This window comes from Scyliorhinus canicula, chromosome 4 (genome assembly GCF_902713615.1).
Source record: "Scyliorhinus canicula chromosome 4, sScyCan1.1, whole genome shotgun sequence".
Classification (NCBI taxonomy): Eukaryota; Metazoa; Chordata; class Chondrichthyes; order Carcharhiniformes; family Scyliorhinidae; genus Scyliorhinus; species Scyliorhinus canicula.
In genome coordinates this window covers 217,583,542-217,605,713 of record NC_052149.1, presented here as the reverse complement: position 1 = coordinate 217,605,713, position 22,172 = coordinate 217,583,542, and the positions used below count along the sequence as shown (strand labels likewise).

General features: G+C 46.4%; 1 protein-coding gene across 17 annotated transcripts in view; it reads left to right on the top strand.

Moving 5' to 3' along the window:
- LOC119965371 (teneurin-2-like) overlaps positions 1-22,172 on the top strand; it is a 3,273,255-nt gene that overhangs the window by 342,217 nt on the left and 2,908,866 nt on the right. The gene's annotated exons all lie outside the window — the stretch shown is intronic.

Sequence of the window (22,172 nt, the reverse complement as noted above, 5' to 3'; positions counted from 1 at the left end):
GCTTCCTTGTAAATATCAAGCGCCCCAACTGAAACTTCACGCCTTCACTCCTTCCAAAAACAAAATCTAGATTCATATGTTCATAATGTTATGGTAAATGATTACATGGAGCACACTGGACTGAATGTTGAGGCCTCCTGCCCTGAGGAATGTGAGGGGGATAGTGTGACCTGAACGACATGGGAGAACCTTTTGCCTCATTGCCATCATCTGTGAGGTCATGACTACCATTCTAGGCTCTTGTATTGGTTGCTGGGTTACCAGCTAAAGAGGGCACATAGCCAAATGAAAGACCTGACCTGTCGTGCAAACAGCCAGTATCAATTAACCACTGGGTCAAAGAGAAGGTGACAGATCCTCATATTTCTCTGAAGCAGAGATGAGAAGGAGCTTCTCCGGACTCTAGAAAGCTATAAAGCTAACTTGGGCTGGCATTGTAATGGCTCATGGTCATCTGCCGGAATCGGAGCTCTTCCATTGGACCTATTTTTTTTGGAAGGATGGGAGCATTTGTGGGAGAGGGGAATTTACCTCAGTAATTCCAGCATTCTCAGAATTTGAATGAAGTATCCTTGCAGTGCAACTGTTGAGTGTTAAATTGGGTGTGTTCAACATTCCAATTGATACCCAGGAGTCAAGCAGTAGTTTCCTTAGCTTGGAGAGTTTATCTGTAACTGATTTATTTCCTGAGGAAATTAAATTAGTTGTGTAGAATGCAAAATATGGCAAATTATATTCAGTTTGTAAAGAGCAAGCCAGATATGGTTTGGAGCAGGAGCAGGCTTCCTAGTTGGGTCCCTCTTTTCATTCTGTCATTTCTTATATACTAATGTTTATTTGCAGACAGTTTAGGTGGTTTATGATTCTTGTTCATGTGGAGAACGCACTAAAGGAGCAATGAGCAGTATGACTTGTGTATGCCTCAGTCTCAGACAATTAACTGACACCTCCCACTGTCAAATTTGTGTGTGGATCCTGTCTGTCGTACATGTTGACTGAACTAAATAATTACTAAGTACACTGAAACAGAAATGTTTATACTTAAGCACAGGATGCTACCATCTGGGCATGAAAGGAAACTATGCATGAGAGGAAATTTAAACCCTGGTGTAGAAAGGACTTTAGTTAGTGGTTTAGTTGCCTTAATACCCTGTATTAATTTTAACCAGCTGCTTGACTATATTTCATGGAAATAGGCACTTGGCAAAGCATGATGGATATTTAGCCTTATTTCAGTCAAGTGTTCTGTATGAAATAATCAGAAGGTCATACAATGTAAACAAGAGCATAGCTGCACATTGTTTTGCTGACAGCATATAATTATTATTTTTCTTAGGCAAGGAACCCAAGGCCTGTTATTAAAATCTAACTCCGGCCTGCTCGGTTTTCTGTCTCTTGCTGATCTTTCTGTCCTCGATATTGCTTATTGTATCATATAAATTGCCTGCCTTTACCTCTGTAAAGGAGGGGACATTTGGAATGTCTGTGGTCTCTCCAACCCCCCCCCCCCCCCCCCCCCCCACGAATTTTGTGTCTAATTAAAGGACCTTTGGCAAAAACTCAAAGTGCTGACTTATAATGTCTTCAACGCCAGGATAGTGTTTAAAAAACAATGTTTGAAAAGGAAAAGGGACGGGCTGTTCATACTGTCAGTATCTAATACACAGTCACAAGGGAGCGGATGCAAATTAATTACTTGCGCCCTGCATGCGCTTTTAATGTGCATGTCTGGCCTTTTCTGGTCTGGTTGATTACATTCTGTAGATTGTGGCAATGTAACCCTCCCGTTTGAGAAGAGGGAGAGACATCAGCTGGTTTCTTCTGACTGTACCTGCTAAATATTTGACAACATTGTTTAATTTTTTTAATGAACTCTCGTGTTTTTATCATGACTTCTAGCAAGTGTAAAACATTTCTTTTTTATAAATTTAAAGTACCCAAATAATTTTTTCCAATTAAGGGGCAATTTTTTTTTAACATGGCCAATTCACCTATCCTGCACATCTTTGGGTTGTGGGGTGAAACCCACGCAGCCGCTGGGAGAATGTGCAAACTCCACACGGGCAGTGACCCAGGGCCGGGATTCGAACCCGGGTCCTTAGCGCCGTAGGCACAAGACTAACCACTGTGCCACCGTGCTGCCCCTGGCATGTGTAAAACATGATATAAAATAACTAAACTGTGCCGACAATAAATGTAATTGGTGTTTTTAAAATTCAATTCACAGGACATGGGCGTCGCTGGCTAGGCCAGCATTTTTTGCCCATCCCCAGTTGCCCTTCAGAGGTGGTGGTGAGCTGCCTTCTTGAACCGCTGCAGACTCTGAGGTGTAGGTACACCCACAGTGCTATTAGGGAGGGGTTCCAAGATTTTGGCCCAGTGACAGTGAAGGGATGGCGATATATTTCCAAGTTAGGTTGGTGAGCGACTTGGAGGGGAACAGGTATCTGCTGCTCTTGTCCTTCTAGATGGGGGTGGTCATGGGTTTTGGAGATGCAGCCTAAGGCACCTTAGTGAGTTCCTGCAGTACATCTTGTAGATGGTACATATAGCTGCTACTTTGTCAGCAGTGGAGAGATTGAATGTATGGAGAACGGGGTGACACGGTGTCACAGTGATTAGAGTTGCTATCTCATGCCGGCAGGGACACGGGTTCAATTCCAGCATGGGTGACTGTGTGGAGTTTGTGCATTCACCCCGTGTCTGCAGGAGTTTCATCCGGGTGCTCTGGTTTCCTCTCAAAGTCCAAAGATGTGCAGGTCGGGTGCATTGGCGATGGGCACGATTCAGCCCATGCCGAGCGAATCCCGGGAGGGGCCCAAATCAGGCAATTGGTTTACTAAAGGTGAACTGGAAACAAAAGCAGGATTTCTGCAAAGACCGACAGCTTTGACAACCTCTCGTGGTTTTGTTCATTGACTCTCAAAATAGGGTCACTGCAGGCAACCAAGGTGATATTTTTAATATAAATTATAGCGATAAACCATTATTTACCTGTAATGCATGTTTTCACACATGCAATGTCTTCTGTAATTCTCTGATAAGCAGGTTCGTGGAAGAGTGGCTAATAAAATGTCTTAATCTGTGTTTGAAGTGTTTTTTGTGACAGTAGTTTATGGCTGCATCACAGGAACATTAGTCTTTGTTTCAGTCAATATATTTCTGCGATTCTCCTCGTGATTTTCAAACTAGTTTTATTCTGCAAGGCGTTTTCATGCTTTCATCTTGATAAATAATTATGATTGACGTATGGACAGCACGGTAGCATTGTGGATCGCACAATTGCTTCACAGTTCCAGGGTCCCAGTTTCGATTCCGACTTGGGTCACTGTCTGTGCGGAGTCTGCACATCCTCCCCGTGTGTGCGTGGGTTTCCTCCGGGTGCTCCAGCTTCCTCCCACAGTCCAAAGATGTGCAGGTTAGGTGGATTAGCCATGACAAATTGCCCTTAGTGTTGGGTGGGGTTACTGGGTTATGGGGATAGGGTGGAGTTGTTGACCTTGGGTAGGGTGCTCTTTCCAGGAGCCGGTGCAGACTCGATGGGCCGAATGGCCTCCTTCTGCACTGTAAATTCTATGACGTAAGCAAGTCCTGGGGTGGGATTCCCCCAGCCCCACGCCGGGCGGGAGAATCCCCGCAAATGGTCCACGCCGCCCCGACACCGGCACACGATTCTCCGCAGTGTGGACAATCAGCTCCGTTGCCACCAGCATGGATGGTACCATGTTGGTCGCGGGCTGCTCGACGCGGCCAGCCCGCCAATTCTCCGGCATGGATGGGCCGAGCGGCCGTAGGAAAAGAGCCGAGTCCAGCCGGCGACATTCTAACCTGCTCTGGGCCGGTGGGATCCCAGTTCCCGCCAGGATCTGCAGCTGGAGCAGCGCGAACCGCTCCAGCGCCATGCTGCCCCATATAAGGGCCAGAATTAGACATGGGAGCGGCCCGTTCACGCCGTCATAAAACGCGATGGCGTTTACGACGGCATGCACACTCTGCCACGGGATTGGAGAATCTCGCCCAGGATTCCTCGGCACATGCAAGTGGAAGCCAGGAGAGAGAGCGAGGGGGTGAGAGGGAGAGAGAGAGAGAGATAGATAGAGAGAGAGGAATGTAACATTGTTTCTGGGCAGGAATGTTCCAGTGACAGCTGATGGGTATCCTGGCCGGGATTCTCCCTTCCAGGGACTAAGTCCCCATGCCAGCAGGAAAACCGACAGCAACTCCAGCGTCACTGGCCCCCCAAGGTGAGGAATTCTCACCTGTCTTGGGGGCTAGATGGACGGCGGAGGGGTTGGCACTGCACCAGCCGGCGCAGAAGGGACTGGCCGTCGTGGTTCCTCGCATGCGCAGAATGGCCGTTGTATTTTGGCGCATGCGCAGGGCATTCTCTTCTCCGCGCCAGCCATGGCGGAGCCCTACAGGGGCCAGTGCGGAAGGAAGAGGTGCCCCCACGGAACAGGTGGGCCACAATCGCGGTTCAGGACACCATTGCCCCCCCCCCCCCCCCCACCCTCCCACCCCGCCAGGTTCGGATACCCCCGTTCCCCCCAAAGGAAAGCCCACGCTGACTTATCTGCCAGATCCCGCTGTGTGGGACCATGCGTAACCCACGCCGGCGAGAATGGCCAAAAACGGATGGCCGCTCGGCCCATCGGTGGTGGAGAATTGCCGGGGGGGGGGGGGGGGGGGGGGGGGGGGGGCGGCAGAGCATACAGCAGCCAGTGTCGGGGCGGGATTTGCGCCTCCCGCTGGGGATTCTCCGACCCGGCAGGGGGTCGGCGAATTCCGCCCCCTAAATTCATGAACCTTTCCTCGCATCATTGGCAGCTACTATTTTGCAAATTATGGGGCAGAGTTTTAACATTTGGATCCACTCGCAATCTGGACGAATAGGTGGGACACCCAAACATCTGTGGAGCAGATTTTTCCATGGCGATTCAGTGAGCCAGTTGCTTCCATATTTCTTGACCAATCAGATCGGGGTGGTGGTGGGGTGGTGCCTGATCAAGTAACACCTAACTGTTGGAGCCTTTGGGCAGAAAGGAAGACCACAACTGCAACTGAAAGACCCAGCTACTACATTATTCCAGTTCAGTCCCACAAATATATCTACGACAAATATAAAAGCTACACACTTCTCTTTTTGTTTAAATTTAGAGTACCCAATTCATTTTTCCAATTAAGTGTCAATTTAGCATGGCCAATCCACGTACCCTAAACATCTTTAGGCTGCAGGGGCAAAACCCACGCATTGGAGAGTTGGGCAGAGAAATGGCAGATGGAGTTCAATCCAGGCAAATGCGAGGTGATGCATTTTGGAAGATCAAATGGAAGGATCTTGGGGAAAATTGATGTGCAGGTGGCAACGCAGGTTGATAGAGTGGTCAAGAAGGCATACAGCATGCTTGCCTTCAACGGACGGGGTATTGAGTACAAGAGTTGGCAGGTCATGTTACAGTTGTATAGGACTTTGGTTGGGCCACATTTGGAATATTGAGTGCAGTTCTGGTCGCCACATTACCAGAAGGATGTGGATGATTTACAGAGGGTGCAGAGGAGGTTCACCAGGATGTTGCCTGGTATGGAGAGTGCTAGCTATGAAGAAAGGTTGAGTAGATTAGGATTGTTTTCGTTGGAAAGACGGAGGTTGAGGGGGGACCTGATTGAGGTCTACAAAATTATGAGAGGTATGGACAGGGTGGATAGCAACAAGCTTTTCCCAAGAGTGGGGGTGTCAGTTACAAGGGGTCACGATTTCAAGGTGAGAGGGGGAAAGTTTAAGGGAGATGTGCGTGGAAAGTTTTTTACGCAGAGGGTGGTGGGTGCCTGGAACGCTTTACCAGCAGAAGTGGTAGAGGCGGGCACAATAGCATTATTTAAGAAGCATCTAGACAGGTATATGAATGGGCGGGAACAGAGGGAAGTAGACCTTGGAAAATAGGAGACAGGTTTAGATAAAGGATCTTGATCGGCGCAGGCTGGGAGGGCCGAAGGGCCTGTTCCTGTGCTGTAATTTTCTTTGTTCTTTGTTGACACGGGGAGAATGTGCAAACTCCACACAGACAGTGACCCAGAGCCAGGATCGAACCTGGGACCTTGGCGCGTGAGGCAGCAGTGCTAACCACTGAGCTACCATGCTGCTCCAGCCTCTCACTTCACTGTTGATCTTAATGGAGGGAGAAGTCAAATGTGGGTCCCAGTCCTGAGTGCAAAACAGTGACTCCTGCTGCAATCTGTGGATGTCTGGACATTAGGTGAGGACAAGATTGGACTCAGGACTCATCTGACAACAGACAGCTAAACCAGTTGTACATCGAATCCAGAATGAATGCAGGTCTGCACTGGGGGAACAAGTAGCAGGTTTTGCTCAGAAGGGCATCAGTGGTGCGAGAGCAATTGAGCAAATCAACAACTGCTGATGCATCGTGGCAATACAGAGCAATGGCTTGTCAGTGGGGAGTTGAAACATGCACTTACAAGAGCTGGGGCAGTTGCAGAAAGAGGGGATTGGCTTAATCAGCAATGCAAGGAAGTGATGAGAGAGATCTTTGTTAATGATCAAGACTGCAGGAAGTGCAAGGCCATGGGAGATAATGTGGTTGATGTAATCCTTGGAAGAGTTTATGTGGAAAGTGGAGAATGGGAGGCCTGCCAGGAGAGCACTTGAACCTGGAGGTAACAAGGACATAGATGATTATGTCACTGACAGATAGCAGCAGCTGGGGTTCTCTTTGTTTCAGAGATATAAACAATCTATAGGGTCAGAAGCTCAACTTGGGTCTTTTATTATTCTTTCGTGGGCATCTCTGGCAAGGCCAGCATTTGTTACCCATCCCTAATTGCCCTTGAACTGAGTTCCTTCTGGGCCATTTCAGAGGGCACTGGGTCACATGTAGGCCCAGATCGAGCCAGGTAAGGACAGCAGATTTCTTTCCCTAAGGGACATTAGTGAACCAGATGGGTTTTTACGACAATTAACAATGGTGTCATGGTCATCATTAGGCTTTTAATTCAAGCCTTGTTTTATTGAATTCCAGTTCTACCATTGTTGGGATTTGAGCATTTCCCTGGATCTCTGGATTACTATTCAAGTGAAAGTACCACAGCACCACTGCCTCCTCTAAGCTTGGGTTGTACAGGATGCTGAGAATGCAAACAGTCTTGTTTAATGTGAGGTGGTGGCTGGAAAGCTGCAAATGGAGTCAAGTACAAGGAGCTTGTGGCAGAGCCCGAAGCCGATGACTGCATATTCCAATGTTTAACTGGAAGAAATTGTGGCTTATCCAAGGCTGGATGTTGGAATTGCAATCTGACAACATAGAGTCAGTGGAGCATCAATATCGAGGCAAAGCTGAGTGTCATGACTCGCATATGTCAGCGATAGGACATGCATTGCCTGAGGGTCAAACAACATCCTTTCTATAGAATGGAAGGCAGGGGAAAAGAGAAGCAATGGGTAATAGTAGAGTGTAGGCATGGAAATTAGGCAAGTTCCCAGGCTTCATATCTCTCCCATTATTTACATACTACAGTGGCCTACTTCCCTGAAGTAATGGGGGAAAATCAAGATTGGTCATTTTTAAAATTGCTTTTCTCCTGAGGTATAGGTGTTACTGACTGGACCAGCATTTGCTGCCCATCCCGAACTGCTCTTGAACTGAGTGGCTAGGTCTTTACGGAGGGCAACTAGGAGTCAACCACATAACTGTAAATGTGGGTCACAGGTAGGCCATATCAGTTAAGGATGGTGGACTTTCCTCCATAAAGTACATTAGTGAACCATGGTTTTTTATGGTCACCATTACTGGAGCTGATATTTTATTAATCAAATTTAAATTCTACCAGCTTCTATGTGGGATTTGAACTCATGTCTCCAGAGCATTAGCCTGGGCCTCTTGTTTACTCATGGTGATTAGCACTGTTGCTTCACAGTGCCAGGGACACAAGTTCAATTCCCGGTTTGGGTCACGGTCTGTGCGGAGTCTGCACGTTCTCCCTGTGTCAGCATGCGTTTACTCCGGGTGCTCCGGTTTCCTCCCACAAGTCCTGAAAGACGTGCTTGTTAGGTAAATTGGACATTCTGAATTCTCCCTCAGGAACAGGTGCCAGAGTGTGGCGACTAGGGGCTTTTCACAGTAATTTCATTGCAGTGTTAATATAAGCCTACTTGTGACACTAATAAAGATTATTATTATTTACTAGCCCAACGACATTGCCAGTACTCCACTGACTCCAGCACAATACTGGGTTTGAATGACAGAATGCAGCCCAGTCTTTATCCTTAATTAAAATTTTGTTGAAAGGATCTTGGTTCTGCGATTCTAATGTTACTCAAATGAAAGTACTCCCGAACAATGTTTCTTTCAATGCCCCAGTACAAGAGCTGAAAATGATTCAGTCCAGAAAAATTTCATTCCCTTCTGTCATGAGTCTAATGGTTAATGTGAAATGTTTCAGATATTTTTCCACTTAACTGGAAAAGGCAAATAACCAGGCAGGTTTGCACAGCTTTAAGCGTTCAATGTTCACATATAGCGAGATTGGCATATACTCGAATGTTACAGGCTTTATAGTCAACCAGTTTACAGATTCAGAGCTGCCACCAACAGGCCTGAGGCAAACATTTATTCATTTCACTCCAACGCCAACAAGACTTTCAGTTCATCCTGGATTTGGCATAAATTTAATAACGCGATAGGTGCCATTGTCTTTACTTTCTCTGTGTTACTGCTTTTCACCTGCCAAGAATTCCTCAATGGAAAATAATTCAGCGGGCATCTGTTTTGCTTGAATTTTTGAGCTTTATTGAGATTGGGTGCATTAATATTACCCAGTGAGGCATCGTTGGATTCCAGCATGTGAGAGAGAGTAAAGGTAGTTACGACGTGTTAACCGTTGCATTGGGGAAGTGTTGTGGAGCAGGTTTAAAAGTTCAGTTTGAGTGACAAGAGATTAAGAACAGTTACAGTTTAAATGATTTAATTAGAATTATGGGGCACAACATTTGGGCCAACTTATTAGGGGTCAAAGTGGTCACCTTACTCCTGTTTTTGGAAGCAGCTAAGATGTTGGCGAGGAGCTACAGATTTTGGTTGACACCATCCTTTCTAACTTGAATGCAGTCAGTAAAATGAAATGGAAGTATCTCAGCATCAAGGAAAAGGAAAAATCTTTGAAAGACAAGTTTCCAATGCTGCAATATGTCTTTAGGGGATAGTAGCATGCCAACACCAGAACAGAAGTGTGTCATGTGATCCAATCTCAGTTTTACTTTGCCCTGTGAGCAGAACACAGGATGCACATCTCTGCTGCTGTTGCCTTCAAGCTTCCTCTCCACCTACAAATGTTCTCATGTGCCAGGTTTAAACAGACTAATCTACAATGTGTTTACACAATTCCTTATGAGTGATTGGTGCCTATCATTTTAAAAACATAACAATCTGCACCACATGTTTGTCCAAGAAACGCAATTGTATTGATCTATCTTTTGTCTTCAAGCACCGCTGTGACGTGACCACAGGTACCAATGTAGAGTGAAATACTTGAATACTTTGCATTTGATTATGTTTGTTTAGTACTCCACATCAATACTGGAGAGAGGTGGATGAGCAGGGAGAGAGGGAGCCATGCCAGACGCAGCCTGAAATAATAATAATCGCTTATTGTCACAAGTCGGCTTCAATGAAGTTACTATGAAAAGCCCCGAGTCGCCACATTCCGGTGCCTGTTCAGGGAGGCCAGGACAGGAATTGAAGCTGCGCTGCTGGCCTTGTTCTGCATTCCAAGCCAGCTCTTTAGCCCACTGTGCTAAACCAGCTAAACGAGGGTCAATAGGAAAAACACTGCGGATGAAATTTTCCTCAAGACATATTAAATGGGAGAAAATCATGAATCTGTCGATTTTAATTCCCAGCAACACTGTTTGTCATAGTAAAGCCTTTGGCTCTGAGGAAGAATTTAAATATTGTTCTAATGGTCGGTGTTCACTGATGCTTGGGCCCAGGAAATTAGAAAGTGTTTCTCCAGAACCTGTTGAACGTCAGTATGCTAGTTTATTGAATAATTCCATTAGGTCGGTACCTACAATACATAGGACTTACAACATTGATAAAGGCAGGTCATTAAATATTAGCATTTATCCTCTGCCCAGGCAGATGTCCTGCCCTCTCCCAGTCCCTTTACCCACCTTTCCTTCAACCACCTGTCAAAATACATGATCACTGATTCAATTACTAACTCCATTCCACAGGCCGTCAATACTTTGTGCAGGAAAATAAAAGTTACTACTGGTCTCTATTCTATATTTCTTATGTTCAGTTTTGTATCTCCACATTCTCATGTTCTGAGAGAGTGGGCAGGATTTCCATCCCAATATTGGAGCAGGAACTGAGGCAGATGTGTGCATAAGTTTATGTTACCATGGGATGTGCGAAGCACCCACCACCAACCTAATATTCAGCTAGGATATTCTGGGATCTCAAAAGAAGGCCAGATAACCCTAGAAATACCAGGGAAACATCCCTGGAGGACTCCAAGTGTCAGCCACAACGCTGCTGCAAGTGTGGCCAAATGACATGACTCAGACAAAGCTGCGAGAATCAACAGTATGCATGCCACCCAGGCCGGGAGCCAAAACCACCTCAAGACTATCAACCCATACAGGATGAAATGATGCAGCTAATCGGCATCATCACCCCTGAGGTTGCCTCAGTAAAGATAACAATCTTGGTCAATGACCATTCCCTAGAAATGGTGAAGCACTGCTTCTCATGCCAGGAGAACCAGAAGCTCCCACCTTTGGCCTCTTTGCACCCATTAGAATGGCCAGGACGACCATGAATGTGGGTGCACGTGAACTTCGCTGGCCTGTTCTTGGGGTTGATGTTCCTTATTATGGTCTGCGCCCACTCTAAATGGTTAGAAATATGTTGTATGTCCTCCAGGACTTCTCATGCAACACTAGAGAAGCTCTGGAAAAGTTTCTGTACCCAAGGCATACCAGAGGTCCTCTTACCTGATAATGGTATCAGTGGAGAATTTCAGGCACTTACGAAGTTGAGCAGCATCAAACACATTAAATGGTGCCATACTAACCATCATCTAACCTGGCTAAAAGGGCAGTTCAAACATTTAATACTGGAATGAGGAAACTGCCTGCTGGTTCCCTAGATACAAAATCGGCCCAGTTCCTCTTTGATGATAGAACCACATTGCACACAACAAAGGGGGTCACACCAGCAGAATTGTTAATGGGACAATGACTGGATACCATGCACAGCCTGCTGTTTCCCAATTTGGGGGGGGGGGGGGGGGGAGGTGGGGGGTTGGAGTCAAAACTGGAGATACAAAAAAGGAACCGTGACACCAGAAGAACCGAAAGAACCTTCAGGACTGGAGATGCCATCAATGTACAGAATATTGGAGATGGCTCCGATGGATCCCAGGAGTCGTGCTGGAAAAGGCTGGTCCGGTTTCTGACAAAATCAAAGCCCAAGGGAAGGCTTTGAAAAAAATCTGGCCCACCTGAGAAGCAGGGAACCCAGTCCAGTGGAGACAATTTCAGCAGAAACGCCATCCATGATGCACTTTGCGACGATCTCCGGCAAGGGGACTCAGCCTATGGGGGATCTGCGAGTCGTTCCCCCAATGATGAAGATTCAGAGTCCGAAATCGAGACTGAGGAGATTGATGCACCACAGGAGGTCAGCACCGAAGATGAGCCTCGATCTGTGACCCTTTGATGCTCAACAAGGAAGCGGCGATCCCCAGCCCGCTTCACCCCCCTGCCAATCTGGTCCATCTTGCGTCGACTCAAAGGCCTTGTGCCAAGCGACAAAAGAAACCTCATTACTGTGGGAGTGAGGGGGATGATTCAGATTTGTGAGGGGAGGAATGCGATAACCCTCAAGAGGACCACGGGGATCGCTGATTGATCTCCCCATGTGCTTCGTAGAATATGAGCGGCCTGGAGCTCATTAACGGGACCTTTAAATGTAGCTGCCAGACTCGGGCCTGCAGTTCGCAATAGTCCTGGGCTGGAACGCAGTAACGGCTTTGCTTTCAGTTTGAAATAAACCAGTTTGGCCTTTCACTCCGTGCCTCCTGGAATTATTCCACCAACTAAGATAATCAATCAAAGTTTGAGTTGAACTATCAGCCCCACTCATGGCGAATGCCATCTGTGACCTTAAAACAGTCGTGCTCGGATCTGAAGGCACTCATAGTCTCGAAGAGGTGCAGGGGTGCGGTGAACTCCCATCAGAGCACAGCCCTGCTTGGACAGAATTGGCCCCGAGCCCTGAACCCTCCCTCGGGAGCTGAAATGCCACAGCCTGACCATAAATGCCCTCCATCCCTTTCCGCACTGCTTGGAGGAATTTCCTGCATGGGCTGCCGCTGAGCACCCTTCACTTTCTTGCCCTTGCCCTTCACCGGGAAATGCCTCATTGCTATCCAGAAACAGAGGTCCCCAGTGGAGGACACTCCATGGAAGAATCCTACCTCTTAACACTGGGGACCTGGGGTGGAGGGTGTTGCATGCAGTAGTCCCATACAACCGTCAGTTGCAGCATTCACGGACTCTCAAGATGCCTGTCATTTTTGCGGCCTTGTTGAAACCATGGACCATGCTTATATAGATTGTGTGAGACTGAACTCCTGTTTCAGTTTCTTAAAAGACCTTTTGTTACAGTTTTGTCTGCACTTCAGCCCCATGCTCCTGATCTGCAGACACTTGGTGGAGGCAGCGGGGAGGGAAGAGGGCCTCCTCGTGAACCTGCTCCTGACCAAACCTGCCATCAGCAGGTCCAGGCAAAAGGTGACTGAGGGGGCTGTCTGACCCTACTGTCTGCACCTCTCACATGGCTACATTTGTGGCCAGGTGTGCCTGGGGAGGGAGCATGCGGTGCCTACCGGCAGCATTGAGGCCTTCCATGTCTGATGGGCTCCATGGAAACTGGGGTGCTTTGTCAACCCTCATAATTGTTAAAAGAAAGAAATATCACTCCCACTTCCCGGGCATGGGAGAGCCCAGTGGCTGGCTGGAGACAGCCATCCAAGCAGACCAACTAGGCAGCGAAGATAGGGGAGAGCTCAGAGTCATCCTGGATCAACGAATAACTGCGAAGACCACCCACCCCTCCTGCACCCACCGCCCATTCAGTCCAAATCTGCCACTCTGTCATTTATGATCCACTTGAGCCTCCTCCCATCTTTACTCATCTAACTTTAGCAGTATAACTCCCTGTTCCCCAATTTCATATGCTTATGCAGCCTCCTCTAAAATGCATATTTGCTGTTCACTTCAACACCTTCATGGTTGGATTTTCTCGATAGAGGCAAGAAATAGATGCTGCAACTAGTTCCTGAACCTGCCCCCAGAGGGAAAGAGTCACTCATTGGAATTTTCACAGAAACTCCTCCTTGATTGGCACGGACACAGGCTGCCTATCTAATTAAGGGCAACAGTAGGACTCCCGAAGCTGGAGGACCAAACAGCAGACTGCGATGGCAGGTAAGTAACAGAGAGGGTGCTTCAACATGGAATTGCCTTCTTCCCAACTTCTTTAAACTTTAATTGAAAGGTGATTCTTGTAACCAGGCCACCACTGTGAGTGGATAGCTTTGGCGTTCCTCTACAGAATGGCATGTGGCTAGTCTCTCACTCAGGTAAACAGGTAGGGCCTCGAGGCCTGCCTTGAGTGCTGGACCCTTGGTAAGCTGCCACGTGTCGGCTTCCAGGAACAACTCAGTTGGATAACGCCAATGTGAAAAATTGGAAGTTGATTAGAAAATTCAAATTTGCCTCCTTTATTTCAAATAAATTTAGAGTACCCAATTGATTTTTTGCAATTAAGCGCCAATTTAGCGTGGCCCATCCACCTAACCTGCATATCTTTGGGTTGTGGGGGCGAAACCCATGGGGAAAATGTGCAAACTCCATGTGGACGGTGACCCAGAACTGGGATTGAAGCTGGAACCTCAGCGCTGTGAGGCATCAGTGATATCCACTGTGCCACCGTGCTGCCCCAAGTCTGCTTCCTTTTAATTAGAGCTAACAAGGCTCTTCACAGCTGCCTGGTATGTGGGAGCAGCTAGCCTGACTGGCTCCTAACCAGCCCTCAAAAAACTGGCAAAAACAGGTACAAACATCAGGAAACAGCACGCTGGTATGTTCTCAAGTTCAGGCTCCATCCGTCTCCGGTCCCTCACCTGATGGGCCTGAAAATTCAGCCCTCTCTGGTAACAACTTCCACATTCTCACCACTCTTAGGTGAAAGAAGTTACTTCGGAATTCCTGATTTGATTTCTTCCTGACTATCTGATATTGATGGTCCCAGATAGCTGTAACCCCCAAGTGGGAACATTCTATCTTGCTTACGCTATCAAAACCTTTCATCATTTTAAAAACCTGCATTCGGTCACTCTTTAATCTTTAATGAGAACATCCTTTTTTGCACCAGTCCTTCTATCCTATTTGTATAAAATAGTCACCAAAATTGTACACGATACCTCAAGTGTGACCTAACCAAGGTTTGACACAAGTTTAACATAACTTCCCCACTTTTACATTAAATGCTACTGGGGAAATATACCTGGATGATTGGTTTCTTTTTTAAAGCCTTGTTAACGTGTGTCACTACTTTTAGTGATTGTCTATTTGTTCTCCATTATCTCTTCCTACCTCCGCACCATTTAGATTCTTATTTTCTGAGTAATGTGCTGCCTCCTTATTTTTCTTGCCAAAATGTAATACATTACATTTATCTACGTTGAAATTCATTTGCCAATTATACAACCCATGTAAGTTGTTTCTCTTGTTGTTATTGCTGAAGACGAGACGTACTCAGGTGATTGGAGTTAAGATTAAACTGAGAATGCTAATCTATGGGAGGTCGAGTGTAATCAAAATATGCCTGCTGGTGAAATTGATAAAAGGCAGAAGCACAAAATGGGCTGATTGAACATAATGGAAAAGAAAATTGGTGGCAGTGTAAAATGAGCTGATAATTCCCCAGCAATTCTTTTGTGCTAATGACATTGACCAATTTGTCCCCTGTATATGCTAAAAGTGTATGATCTGGACAGAGACAGAAAAAGTGCCCAAGAGGTGTAAGCTAGTGGTTTTACTTGAGGGGAGCTGGTGGTATAGTGGTAATATGGATTAGTAATCCAGTGGCCCTCATAGCTAATGTTCTGGGACACTGGTTCAAATGGGCGACATGGTAGCACAATGGTTAGCAGTGCTGCCTCACAATGCCAGAGGCCCTAGTTTGAATCTGGCCTTAGATAACTGTGCTGCGAACCATGATAATGTTATCTGCGAGGATATCCCAACTTGAAACAGGTTTGTGTTGGTGTCTAGTTTTCCATGCCCGTCCATCCCGGCCCCACAGTCCACCTCCTGGTCACCCCCTACAACCGTCAGCAAACTATGGCGATGTCGGACACTTTCCGTACGCCCTCTCCCTCAGCAGCCATGCCGCCAGTTTCAAGATTTTTAAAAACACACGTGAACTGAGCCATCGGGACCTTGGGCCATCGGAGGCGGAGCCATCGTGGAGGCCCTGGAGAATACCGGGTCGGACCCACGAATGACATGCAAATGGTGTTTACTGTACGTGTGTTCCCGACCGCATTGATGCCGCTGTCGAGGTGACAGAATTGTGATTTGGCATCAAATCGGCGGCTGCCGCGATTTTAGTGTCAGAACCTGTCCTCGCATTTCACGATTTGCATCAGCCAACGGAGAATCTCGCCCAAGATATGCAAGAACAGGACTAGTCCATGGAGCCTGCTTGAGCCTGCTTGGCCATTCAATATAATTAGAATCAGTGCAGAAGGAGGCCATTCAGCCCATCGAGTTTGCACCCACCCTCTGAAAGAGCACCTGACCCAGGCCCAATCCCCTGCCCTATCCCAGTAACCCCACCCAACCTTTTGACACTAAGAGGTAATTTAGCATGGCCAATCCACCTAACCTGCACATCTTTGGACTGTGGGAGGAAACCGGAGCATCCAGAGGAAACCTACATATACAGGGGTAGAATTTGCAGATTCCGCACAGCCGGAACTGATCAAAGCCGGGTCTCTGCTGCCACTGTGCCACCATGCGGCCCTATATATTACCAACCTGATTTGTCGCTTAACTTTCACTTTCCTGTCCACCAAATATTCTGCAAACCCCACCCTGCCAGAACCATGACCTCCCCCCCCCCCCCCCCCCCCCACCCCCCCCATATAGATTAAAATTGGCTCAATGTGTAATGATTTCTTTAATTTATCAGAAAATAATGGGCAGAAACTGGTGGGGTATCAGACGTATCTTGTGTGACTAGATTTCCAATCTCCAGAAGTTCTGCATCATCAAGGCTATTATCCTGAGAGAGAACAGGTAAGATTAGTCAAGAAGTAAAGGTGGCAAGATTATATTTTAAATCCAATAGATTGTTGGTCAGAGTAATAGAGAGTTTCAGATAAAAGGTTACATCCAAATCATTGAATTCTTATTACAGTTGTAATAATAATAATAACGTATTGTCACAAGTAGGCTTCAATGAAGTTACTATGAAAAGCCGCTGACTGATGTTGACTGTTGTTGACTGTTGTGACTGTTAACTATTGTTGACTGATCTGTGAATTTTCACTATTTTCTGGTTTTGTATCAGATTTTGTTTTTAAATTTTCCCTTTTAAAATGTTGTTTCTGTAATGCAGGAGTCGGAGTAGAAACTGATCTGAATTCTGAAGCATAGTGAGAGGACAAAGACATATTTAGCGTTTACAATAGTAACATAATGAGGATCAATGGGCGGCACGTTGGACAGTGGTTAGCACTGTTGCCTCACAGCACCGGAGGCTCGGGTTTGATTCTGACCTCATGTGACTGTGGTGTTTGCATATTCTTCCCGTGTCCTCATGGGTTTCCTCCGGGCACTCTGCTTTCCTCACACAGTTCAAAGATATGCAGGTTAGGTGGATTGGCCATGCTAAATTCCCCCCCACGTGGGGTTACGGGGATAGGGATAGGGGAATGGGTTTAGGTAGGGTGCTTTTTCAGAGCACCAGTGGGCCGAATTGCCTCCTTCTGCACTGAAGAGATTCTATGAAAAAAAATGAATGATTGGAAATATTGTTATTGACGTGAAATGCAGCAACGTCCTGCACCCACGGAAAGACTCCCAACACAATATTGTGTTTGAAAATTGAAAATTGTGAATGAAGAGTTGAGTGCTTTTCATGTGCTATATCTGATACCTTAGGGTGAACAGAGGACCAGCAACTTTGTTCGCGATTAGAACATAGAACAGTACAGCACAGTACAGGCCCTTCAGCCCACGATGTTGTGCCGACAATCTTCAGAGGTTTCTGGGAAAGCTTCACCAAAAGGTGATTTGAAAAGAATCGTCATTGATGTCAAGTTTATTTCTCACCATGTTCCCATTCTGCATGTGACTGCTCCTTGAGGAACTCAGCCAAGTGACGTGGGGCAACATCATCCCGGTCAAAGTAAGAGGTCCGTGAAGTAGTTCTGATGCACCAAGAGTGCTTCCCTGACTCGAGACCATCTTGATATACGCCCCCATTAGTGTACCATCACCCATGCCACTCTCCTCAGGATGTATGCTGCTGGGAAGGCAAGTGACCCCATATTAATTTATTTAATTGGGTGTGTTGTCTCTGGAGACAGAACAGACAGCAGCAGCTTAGGCAATTAACATTAATGTGGCCCAAAATACCTAATTTCAAGCCAGTTTGGGAACGTGTTAGAACCCCCTTTGTGTCCAAAATCAACTCTGGCAAATTTGTACCCAACTACATGAGTTATTTTGACCTACTACCTATTAGTTCTTGTCCAATAAGCCTGCTTCTTTGGTTCCAGTTTGATGTCCCAAACTGATGGCTGTTTCTTGGTGTTTGAATAATAAATAATAGCTTAATGTCACAAGTAGGCTTCAATGAAGTTACTGTGAAAAGCCCCTAGTCGCCACATTCCTGCACCTGTTCAGGGAGGCCAGTACAGGAATTGAACCCGTGCTGCTGCCTTGTTCTGCATGACAAGTCAGCTGTTTAGCCCACTGTGCTAAACCAGCCCCATATTATTCAATTCTTTAGCCAAATGATACCTGCACAAGGATGGACAGCCCACATGTGAACATGACAAATACTCACATGGATGGAATTCCAGTTTTTATGTATATTTTGGATTACTCAATTGGGATCGCTTTTACTACCCATCCTACAGGGGAGCTGGAGGTATTTGAAGCTCCTATTCAATAACTGATACAAGCCTTGAGTTTCAATTACTTTTCAACCGCACTATTCCCTTATTGCCTCAGTTTGATTGGTTGTGCCTGCTTTCACTGTAAGCTGAGCCAATCCTCAGCGTAAGAAGTCGGAATGTCACTTTGCGAACCGTGATTGATTGTTGGCCTTGATATGTATTGTATTTGCATATTTTAAATTGAACACTAGAGGGCTCCCTGATGAGAGCAAGCATTTAGCAATTATGCTGCAAGGTCTCATTTTTACTGATTGTTATATTCCAGAGAATAAACCTCTCTGCAGTGCCGATAAATTTGCGACTAAAACATAAAATCAGCTGCAAAATAATCTAGTCATTTTATCGTTTAATTAAAATGTTGCAGGCCAATTAAGTCTTTACTTATTAATTTTTTAATTATAAATTTGTCCCGTAAGTTGCACAATTGTTGAAGGGAGCAAATTTGTTTAGTACTGAGTGTGCATGCTTCGACTAATCCTTGGAGACAGACTCCCACTTCGCTAAATCAATCCTACAGCTATTTGGGTTGCGCTCAGGGAAATCTATAATGACGGTTATTCTCCAAAGTGTTGCTGCTTTTCACAGCCATTGAAATAAAACAATATTCATTATAAACTCTTACATAAAGCTTCACGGTGTTAAGGGAAGGGTAGGTGAGTACATGCAGGAATAAGGAACAGAGCAGGTCAGGCCACCTGAAGTAGGATTGAAGGACAGAGCTCATGTGGAACATAAATGCTGTCAAAGACCAGTTGGGACAAATGACCTGGCCAGTGTCTGTGCTATAAATTTCTGCCAATATATCCTGCTGTCCCAACATAACATTGACCAGGATTTTACAACTCCTCCTGTCCGGTGGGATATTACGTTCCTGCCACGTAAATGGCAATTTGAATGACCTGCAGTGTCGGCCATGGGGAGACACGCTGTGGTGGGTCTGTAAAATCCTGGCCATCATTATATGTGAATTCAATGCAACCCTAACTGTTGCCTATGTGGTAGGACTAAGGTTATCAGTGCACAGCTTCCTTTGCAACCAGCCTGCACAATATGTGGGTTATTTTACCAATGCCATTATATGTCACTTGGATCATCAATCACACACTATCATCTATTGACCTCTGCCAACTCTAAAATGAGTTCAATCTATGTCCTTAATTCAGTTCTGAAGTTCAAATCCAACTAAGACTGATCAGGTAAGTTTTTTTCTATTCTTTCACACCGTGTGTGAGTTTCTGACAAGGCCAACACTTATTGCCCATCCCTAATTGCACCTGAGAAAATGTTAGAAAGCAGCATTTTGAACTGCTGCAGTCCACCCGCCGCAGGTACACTCACAGTGCTGTTAGGACCCACCGACAGTAAAGGAGTGGCGATATAGTACCAAGTCAGGTGTTGTTTAGGGCAGCACGGTAGCTCAAGTGGATAGCACTGTGGCTTCACAGCGCCAGGGTCCCAGGTTCGATTCCCCGCTGGGTCACTGTTTGTGCGGAGTTTGCATGTTCTCTCCGTGTCTGCGTGGGTTTCCTCCGGGTGCTCCGGTTTCCTCTCACAGTCCAAAGGCGTGCAGGTTAGGTGGATTGGCCATGATAAATTGCCCTTAGTGACCTAAAAAGGTTAGGAGGGGTTATTGGGTTACCGGGAAAGGGTGGAAGTGAGGGCTTAAATGGGTTGGTGCAGACCCGATGGGCCGAATGGCCTCCTTCTGTGCCTAGTTCAAAGCCAGGTGGTCCGTCTGCTTTCGTTGGTCTTCTTTAACAGCACCTTCTATACCCACAACCTCCACCACCTAAAAAATCAAGGGTAGCAGATGCATGGGGACACTGCCGCCTGCAAACACCCCTCCAAGCCACACAGCATCCTGACTTGGAACTATATCGCCATTCCTTCACTGTCACTGTGTCAAACTCCTGGAACGCCCTCCCTACCAGCACTGTGGATGCACCCACACCACATGGACTGCAGTGGTTCAGGAAGGTGGCTCATCATAGATATCATAGAATCATAGAATTTGCAGTGCAGAAGGAGGCCATTCGGCCCATCGAGTCTGCACCGGCTCTTGGAAAGAGCACCCTACCCAAGGTCAACACCTCCACCCTACCCCCCTAACCCAGTAACCCCATCCAACACTAAGGGCAATTTTGGACACTAAGGGCAATTTATCATGGCCAATCCACCTAACCTGCACATCTTTGGACTGTGGGAGGAAACCGGAGCACCCGGAGGAAACCCATGCACACACGGGGTGGATGTGCAGACTCCACACAGACAGTGACCCAAGCTGGAATCGAACCTGGGATCCTGGAGCTGTGAAGCAATTGTGCTATCCACAATGCTACCGTGCTGCCCCACCTCATCACCACCTTATGATAGGCAATTAGGAATGAGCAATAAAACTGCTTGCCAAGCTAGTGATTTCCACATGCTATGAAAGAATTAACCAAACCATCACTGAGATAAGCTTTTTATTCCAAATTTACTAACTCTGCCATGGTGGGATTTGAACCCATAGTCCCCAGAGCATTTTGATTCCTAGTGACATCACCAATATGCCATCATCTCCCCCACAAAGGCTCCTTGCTGGTTGCAGGAGTGTTGAATTGAAATGTGTTTGGTTGAGTTTGAGCCTAATTCTCAAAATTCATCGGGATTCTCCGCTTTACGCTGAAATGACCCGGCGCCGGCATGAAAACCAGCACGAACCACTTTGGCGTTAACGTCGCCCGAAAGTGAGGAATTCTCCACTAACCTCCACTTTCTCGGGGGCTAGGTGGACGCCGGAGAGTTTGGCGCCGCTCCAGCTAGCGCCGATGGGACTGCGCGAGTTCGAATCCCGCCCCCGCCCGAAAATTGGCGCCGGAGAATACGGCAGCGGGACGGGATTCGCGCCGCTCCCCGGGCATTCTCCGACCCGGCGGAATCCCGGTATCCATATAACAAAGCAGTATATAATTCAATGTGAATTTCAAGAAAATTGGCAGTCTCATTCAGAGACCTTAAGGGGAATGGCAATCCTGCAGTGGAGGATCCGTGGGAAGATCTTCTTCAGAGCCTGGGCCTTCAGGCACACGATTGTCAAAATGCTGTGTGAGTTTTACTCTACCTGACTTGAGACTGCTGAATTTAATGCAAAATGAACAAAATTCATTCTGTCTCTGGAATTCACCTGAAACAGTTCAGGAATCATCCTACACATAACATATGTGCCAGAGCGTGCTCACACACAAAACTTCTGTGAGTGGCATCTCTTCCTAGTGCCAGGTTCTATGATCTTGCCTAACCCTCTGGAAAAGATCGTCATTTCAAAAAAAAAGCTTCTTTCCTTTTCTCAGCAAGTATAAAACAAATCTAAACTTCTCGAAGGTGCTTAAACTGTTGAAAGATAGCTGGAAGTTTGATAGAGAAAACAAGTCACAGAGGGAAACTTGACTTGGAGAGATGCGACTATCAGAAAGTGAGTTTTAAAAGCTATGCTTCACTGAACATCTTTCAGTCGGCGTGAAGACAATTTTCTCCAAAGCTTCTGCCACTTCTGCTTTGAAGTCAATCACTGAAAATAATCTGGAATAATTCTTCCCTCCTATTAATATCAAGAAATACCTTGTTATTTTGAATGCCTCCTGACAGTGGTTCACGTCTCTGTGGAGTACTGCAGGTGCGAACTCATGCCCCATCAATCTCTGGCTGCATCATTGTGCCTACAACATGCCGCATACTCTCGGATCAAAGTACTTTCTTTGAAGCAATTCAATCAAAAATCTGGAATATTTTCCTTTGCCCTTTTTTTGCAAAACAATGCTGTCCCTTTTCCATCCACCCTTCACTAACATATCGCAGGAAATACAGAATCAATTAGATCTCAAATGTCGGTCATAATAGTTTTATTGACC